This window comes from Thalia democratica, unplaced genomic scaffold (genome assembly GCF_965202585.1).
Source record: "Thalia democratica unplaced genomic scaffold, ktThaDemo2.hap1.1 HAP1_SCAFFOLD_699, whole genome shotgun sequence".
In the NCBI taxonomy this organism is placed as follows: domain Eukaryota; kingdom Metazoa; phylum Chordata; class Thaliacea; order Salpida; family Salpidae; genus Thalia; species Thalia democratica.
This window is the reverse complement of record NW_028139689.1, coordinates 42,501-50,788: the sequence shown is the minus strand read 5'-3', so window position 1 is coordinate 50,788 and position 8,288 is coordinate 42,501. Positions and strand designations below refer to the sequence as shown.

Below are 8,288 nucleotides of genomic sequence, written 5' to 3'. Positions count from 1 at the left end.
CCGTTACAACCTCGGTAGGCCGATACCGTACCGACGATAGTTGATAGGGCAGTTGCTTTAATGAGATGTCGCCAGCACTAGGCCGTGCGATCCGCAAGCTTATCCAGAGTCACCATTGTAACGACCCGAAAGCCGGTTAGTTTTGGTCTGATAAATGCGCGCCTCACGTCAGTTCGGCGCTTTACGCATGTATTAGCTCTAGAATTGCCACAGTTATCCATGTAAAAGCGTACAATCAAATGAACCATAACTGATTTAATGAGCCATTCGCAGTTTCACTGTACGTGAGCTCGTACTTACACTTGCATGGCTTAATCTTTGAGACAAGCATATGACTACTGGCAGGATCAACCAGATAACTATCCGAGGGCGTTTAAACCCGTTGCTCGACTGAGCGTTTTTACTGTATAAATACAGACCTTTTCTATCACTCGGCTTAAAAGCCTTGCGAACGTTACTGAAAGTCGGCGCCGGCCTTTTGCTGTTTAAAGCGCCAGCCCGCGTCGACTGCAGCATGCAGCTATACAACTGACTGTTCTTTCTCCCGACCAACCGTTTGCCTTCTGCCGGTTAACTCGTCAGCAGCAACACGCCATCTGTCTGCTGCAGTTACCCGCCTCGAGCCGTGCCTGCCTGCGTCGGCTACTCGTCTCGACGACTTCGCAAAGCTATAAGCCTACCGCCGCTGGACGCTTGTAGTTTTTCATACGCTGCTCCAATGCGTTTACATAGCACGTTCGCCGCCGCTGCAATAGCCGCGCCTCGGGTGCTAAACAGTAATGCTTTAAGCCCGCTTTCTCGTCAAGTCGACCGAACGCACAAACACGTCTCTCTCACTAGTGTAAAGTAATGCATACGTGTATGATGCTCAAATGTTGCTGTTGAACTTTTTTTGCCGATTTTTTCCGATTTTTTTCAATTTCTTTGTTTCTTTTCGATTATTTTAATGTTTTAAGCTTATTTATGCTACGTTTAAATGTTTTAATACTTTTTTATACTTTATTTAATATGTTTAAAAGAAATAAATAAAAAAAAATATGTATAAACTACTTTTTTTAATGTTTTAAATATATATATATTTATTATAAATAAACTTTATTTGTATTATTTTTTATTTAAGCGTACTTTTTAAATCTTTATATTTGTTTTATCGTTTTAAGCACATTGCGATAAATATAATAAACAAAAAATTGAATAAAAATAATAATAATAAAAAAAAAAAAAAAAAAAACATAAGCTTATTTTATATTTTTATTTTATTTTTATTTAAACTTACTTTTCAAACCTTAATACTCGTTTTATTTTTTTAAGCAGATTGCGATAAATATAATAAACAAACAATTAAATGAAAATAAAATAAAAAAATCAAACATAAGCTTATTTTATATGTTACATTTTATCTTTATTTAAACTTACTTTTTAAACCTTTATAGTTGTTTTATTTTTTAAGCACATCGCGATAGATATAATAAACAAACAATGAAATAAAAATAATAATAATAATAATAATAATAATAATAAAAAATCATAAGCTTATTTTGTATGTTTCATTTTATTTTATTTAAAACTTACAATTTAAACCTTTGTATTTGTTCTATTCTTTTAAGCACATCGCGATAAATATAATAAGCAAACAATTTAATAAAAGTAAAATAAAAAAATCAAACATAAGCTTATTTTATATGTTTCATTTTATCTTTATTTAAACTTACTTTTTAAACCTTTATAGTTGTTTTATTTTTTAAGCACATCGCGATAGATATAATAAACAAACAATGAAATAAAAATAATAATAATAATAATAATAATAATAAAAAATCATAAGCTTATTTTGTATGTTTCATTTTATTTTTATTTAAACTTACTTTTTTAACCTTTATAGTTGTTTTATTTTTTAAGCACATGGCGATAGATATAATAAACAAACAATAAAATAAAAATAATAATAATAATAATAATAATAATAAAAAATCATAAGCTTATTTTGTATGTTTCATTTTATTTTTATTTAAACTTACTTTTTTAACCTTTATAGTTGTTTTATTTTTTAAGCACATGGCGATAAATATAATAAGCAAACAATTAAATAAAAATAATAACAAATAAATAAAACAATACGGCTAAACTATAAAAAGAAAACTAAATAACTGATAAATACTTGTAAAACATTATTTGAAAAATGTATTTTGAAACACAACACGATTGATTTATAAATAATAATATATTTTTAATTTGTGTAGTTCATTTAAAGTAGTCTCCCTTTTTGCTTCTGGTTTTATTAGAGTTATATATAACAATAAATGGTGTAGTTTATTTAAAGTAGTCTCCCTTTTTGCTTCTGGTTTAATTAAAATTATATAACACATACTATAGTAAGTTAAATAAACTATAGTAACTTTATAAAACTACTTTACAAAATACATTTGTATAATTTAATAACTTTAAAATAACTATCAAGAATAAAATAGAATAGCTTTAAGTTTAGTATACAATTGGTATGTAAATTGTGTAGTTTATTGAAAGTAGTCTCCTTATTTGCTTCTGGTTTTACTTGAGTTACATAACGTTAAATAAACATACTTAATAAACGTAACCATCAATACTGTCATTTTAATAAAACTAAGTACAAATACATTGAATTAACATAGAACTTTAAAAAGCCTTCGCTAGTATCTGTTGGTAACAGTAAATAACCTATTATGACTCACAATACAGGAGTGCGAAATTTATTTTTCATTTGATTTTTCAGGTATTTATTTATTTGTGGAAATAAACTTTTTTATTACATTAGAAACTAATTGAATTTTTCCTATAACTATACCTATTATTATATTTAGTATGCTTAAAAGTAATAAAATGACACGTCGCGATTATATAATAAACAAACAATCAAACAAACAAAGAAAAAAAAAAAAAAAAAAACTATTTTTTTAAACTTATATTTCAACTATATGTCTTATTTTATTTTCATTTAAACTTACTTTAAACCTCTGTATTTGTTATATATATATTTCAACACAATACGATTAAACTATAAGACAAACAACAAAATAAAATAATCACATTAATAAATACACTAAGCAAATAGCTAGAATAAATATAAATAGTTCAATATATACAATATATTTCTTCCATTTTTAAGTTACTTGTTAAACATATTTATTTAAAAATGTTTCTTTAGAATATAAAACTAACAGTTCTACAAATAAAGAAATTAAAAAGCCAATACACATAACACTAACTTTTCATAAATTAGATATGCAAATATGAACAAAATAGTAACTAAATTCTAAAGCTTTTGTAAACTGTGAACTTATAAACTTATAATAATAATTGCATATTCACCATTCACAATAGCTTTTTATTTAGTACACAACTGGTCTGTAAATTGTGTAGTTTATTGAAAGTATAATCCCGTTTTGCTTCTGGTTTAAATAAAGTTATACAACACATACTAAAGTAAATTAAATAAAGTAATTCACTACTATCGTATTAAATAAAACCAATTTACAAAATACATTAATTTAAATTAAAGTGAACTTTGAACTTATAATAATAATTGCATATTCACTATTCAGAATTTCTTTAAATTTAGTACACAACTGGTCTGTAAATTGTGTTGGTTCTATTCAAGTACTCTCCTTGTTTGTTTTGTTTTAGTTGTATTTATTTTTAGATACTAGCACATTCAATACACATAATAAAGTAAACCAAATAAACTCTATTAATTTAAACTAAGTACAAATACATTAAGTTAATACAAAACTTTAAAAAGCTTTTGCTAGTATCTGTTGGTAACAGTAAATAACTTATTATGACTCACAATACAAAAGTGCAAAATTTATTTTCGTTTGATTTTTCAAGTAGCCACGCTTTTATTTGTTTTTGGACAAAAAGACTTTAAAGTTTTAGTATAAAAGACTAGTTGTATTAATTTTAACTCAGAAAATTGTACTCTACAAGATGGTGCCATTATTTTTTCGATATCTCAAACTGGTCAAACCACTTTTTTAGCGCTCTAATTGGTTTAAACAGCAAATAAGCAAACAGCAAATAACGTTATCTGATTGGCTAAGGTTTTTGTTTGCTAATAACTAGAATTTTCTTTTCTTTTAAGCGTTAAAGAAATGTAAATAAACGAGTAATAAGTATAAATAGGTCAGAAAGAAAAATAGTACAAAAAAGATGAATTCAAAAAGCAAAGGCCTACGGCACGTGGTATTCCCAAGCGGTCACCCATCTAAGTACTAACCACGCCCGACACTGCTTAACTTCCCAGATCGGACGAGATGGGGTGTACTCAGTGTGGTATGGTCGTAGGCGTTTGAAGGCGTTTACAAGCCTTTATAAACCCTTCGGTTTATTTAAAAAACCTATTTGCACTTGATTTACAATCAATTTGATATTTTAAAATTATTCCTTATAAAATTTTAACCTGAATTAACTTTTTTTTTGTTTTTTTAATCAACAGTTACTCCCAAACTGTACTAAAACTGTATTGTAACTGTACAAAAGTGTTTGTTTAAATAATTGTTATCTATAAATTACCTAAGACCAGGAAAAGTAGAAGTAAAGTTTATTGAATTATTAAATAAATAAAATAAAATCGTAAAATAAAATAATACAATATGTTTACAATTTGTCATTGATCTATCCATTTATGTTATTGCATTACAAATACAAACATTGCATACATTCAAGAGTATTATTCATCAATCTTTTCAATATAATAAGTTTTAAATTTATATTTATTTTTAAATAATTCCTGACATTTTAGATTACCTGAGATTTTTTTTTAATTAAATTAATTTTAGTAATTAAATACTTGACGTTCTATTTTGTTTAATTTGATAACTCAACCATGTTTATTTTTTTTACTAATTTAAAAGAACTATTAAACTAAAAGACATTACATACAGCTTCTAAAAGTTTTAAACACCTTAAAAAATATTATTATTTTAAAGATATATTAAAGAACTAAACAGATATTACTCCTAAAAAATCTTGTTAATAATATATAAAAAGTACTCAAAGTCAGACTCGGAAATATATATACTGTTGTATATCTTACTTGAAGTTCACTGTAATTGACACTGTATAACAAAATTATAAAAATCAACCTATTTATATAGCAAAATATTTCTTTATCTTTGTCGTGGCGCGGTGGGTCAGTGGTCTTATCAGCTGACTCATAAGCAGAAGGTTGTAAGATCGAATCCCGCTAGTCGTCACGAAACACCACTATCGTTCAATGTTCGGGCTTCAAATTCTTTGAGATTATACTGTACTATTTATCTATCTAACTAATCTATCTAACAAATGTTGTTCAATCTAGGTTGTGGGTACTTGGGTCGAGTAATGCCTTTGACTTACAATCTGTTGTGGATTGACAATATTCCTCTATCTATCATTAAACAAATCTATCTAATAAATGTTGTTCAATCTAGGTTGTGGGTACTTGGGTCGAGTAATGCCTTTGACCTACAATCTGTTGTTGATTGTCAACATTCCTCTATCTATCAATAATGATTATATTCAATAATAAATGTTGATTAATTCAGTTGTAAGAAAACCAGTGCGCTGGTTAGGTTGGGTAAGGCCTTCGACTTACAATCTTGGGGATTATCAACGTTCATCACAAGTACAGTAACGATCTCATTGAATTTCCAGTTGGAACATAGGATTGTAGTGGTGGCCTACTTTGTAGGTTTTTTGCCTAGTTTGTTTTTTGCCTAGTAGTGTTTGCCTAGTTTGACAAACTATAGTATATATATTGTATAACTTTACTTGTATTATTTTTTATTTAAATTACTACTTATTATTAAAGAATTAAATTTTTTTAGAAAAAAAAACTATGTATTTTAACTAATGCTTATATTATATGTTTTGTTTTATTTTTATTCAAACTTACTTTAAACCTCTGTATTTTTTATACAATACGATTAAACTATATAACAGAAAAATAATTAAATAATCAAACTATTGAATAAGCAGTTAATTAGTGTGTTTTTTTATGCTTCTTTCATTTTTAACTTACTTGTTAACCATATTTCTTTTATTAAAGTATAAAACTAACAGTTACTAAAATAAAATAATCATAAAGTCAATACACAAAACACTAACTTTTTATAATTTAAATATGCAAACATGAATATAGTTATGAATCTATTATTTATTCAAATAGAATTATTCAAAGCTTATAATTATAAAGCTTTTGTATAATGTTTCAATTACAGTGAACTTTAAGTAAGATAAGTTTTTTTTTTTGTAATAACTACAAAATTGGTATTTTAGTTTATTATTAGTAACTAAATACTTATATTTATTATATTTAAAAAAAAACATCTATACTAACTCTAATTTCAAAGCATATTAAATACAAATTTTACCAACTAAATATTTATTTTTATTTTAATTATTATAACTTTCAAACATAAGCTTGTATACCTTATATACCTATATACCTCATATAGTAGGCTTGACATAACATAACATTATTTAATTCTTTTTGTTTGAAATAAACTCATTTAGTTATTAGTAAATTACAACATAAATGTTTATAACAATATAACTAAGATTTAGCTTTTGAGTTAGTAAACTTTGATAGTTTTCTTTTAATAGTTTAATAATCTTTATTTAAGTTCAAGCAAAATTGCTATATATTTAATACACATACAAAAGTAAACTAAGTAAACGTAATTCAATAGTTTCTATTAAGTAAAAGTAATTACAAATACATTAAGTTAATACAAAACTTTAAAAAGCTTTTGCTAGTATCTGTTGGTAACAGTAAATAACTTATTATGACTCACAATACAAAAGTGCAAAATTTATTTTCGTTTGATTTTTCAAGTAGCCACGCTTTTATTTGTTTTTGGACAAAAAAACTTTTAAGTTTTAGTATAAAAGACTAATTGTATTAATTTTAACTCAGAAAATTGTACTCTACAAGATGGTGCCATTATTTTTTCGATATCTCAAACTGGTCAAACCACTTTTTTAGCGCTCTAATTGGTTTAAACAGCAAATAACGTTATCTGATTGGCTTACGTTTTTATTTGCTAATAACTAGAATTTACTTTTCTTTTAAGCGTTAAAGAAATGTAAATAAACGAGTAATAAGTATAAATAGGTCAGAAAGAAAAATAGTACAAAAAAGATGAATTCAAAAAGCAAAAGCCTACGGCACGTGGTATTCCCAAGCGGTCACCCATCTAAGTACTAACCACGCCCGACACTGCTTAACTTCCCAGATCGGACGAGATGGGGTGTGCTCAGTGTGGTATGGTCGTAGGCGTTTGAAAGCGTTTACAAGCCTTTATAAACCCTTCGGTTTGTTTAAAAAACCTATTTGCACTTGATTTACAATCAATTTGATATTTTAAAATTAATCCTTATAAAATTTTAACTTGATGTAAGTATTTTTTTTATTAAAACCTTTTTTTTTGGTGTTTTAATTACAATTACTCCCTGTAACTTTATTTAAGACTTTGTTTAAAAGATTGTTAACTATATTCTATATTAAATACTATGATTAGAAGTAAAGTTTATTAAGTGATTAAACTAAATAAAAAACAATGTTAAAATAAACATGTTGTGTTTAGTTTGTTTTACTATTTCTCATTGTTCTATTTATAGATGGTTTTGTTTTACTTCAAGAATATTTATAGTTAGTTTCTAAAGAATATCTCATACTACATCAGATTTTACGATTAACTTAATTTTAGGTAATAAAATATTTGACGTTTAATTTAATAACTCATCTATGTTTATGTTATAAAATAATAGTATCTAATACACATACATTATAATATAATAATATGTATAACTAGTTGTTTTACTTTAAAATGAATAATTAAGTGGAAGAATTAAAAGAACTCACATTTTTGAAGAGAGCGTGGAAAACCAGAATAGTCTTTTAAAACATTTATTAAATTATCGATAAATATAGAATACAATAGAATTAAACATATAAACGTAACTGTGGTTGCTTAGAAACTGAACAAGAAAATTTTTAATAAAAATATAAAATAGTTATTATATAGAATTAAAATAAAATAAAAGTAATATAAATTATATTTTTAAACTAAATAACAATTCACGAGCAATATTAGCGCATATCAGAGTATGAGTTTATAATAAAGGAATTGCTTCCTTGATGTTGATACTTACCTTATTCAAATAGAATACATTTTCAGCAATCAGGCTTGTGTTTATCTTAGCGCGCGTAACACAACGTTTGTGGGTTTTGGCACACTTTTGTCGATAGTGGGCGCCCCGCCTTTTAA

At 26.1% G+C, this 8,288-nt stretch overlaps 2 non-coding genes across 2 annotated transcripts; both read right to left on the bottom strand.

Annotated features, from left to right (window-relative positions):
- Positions 1-4,203: 4,203 nt before the first annotated feature.
- LOC145846878 (5S ribosomal RNA) lies at positions 4,204-4,322 on the bottom strand. The gene has a single exon (XR_014370922.1). It is a non-coding gene; the product is annotated as a 5S ribosomal RNA (ribosomal RNA).
- A 2,855-nt stretch (positions 4,323-7,177) lies between these two features.
- On the bottom strand, positions 7,178-7,296 carry LOC145846861 (5S ribosomal RNA). Its single transcript, XR_014370907.1, has one exon. It is a non-coding gene; the product is annotated as a 5S ribosomal RNA (ribosomal RNA).
- Between the last annotated feature and the right edge of the window lie 992 nt (positions 7,297-8,288).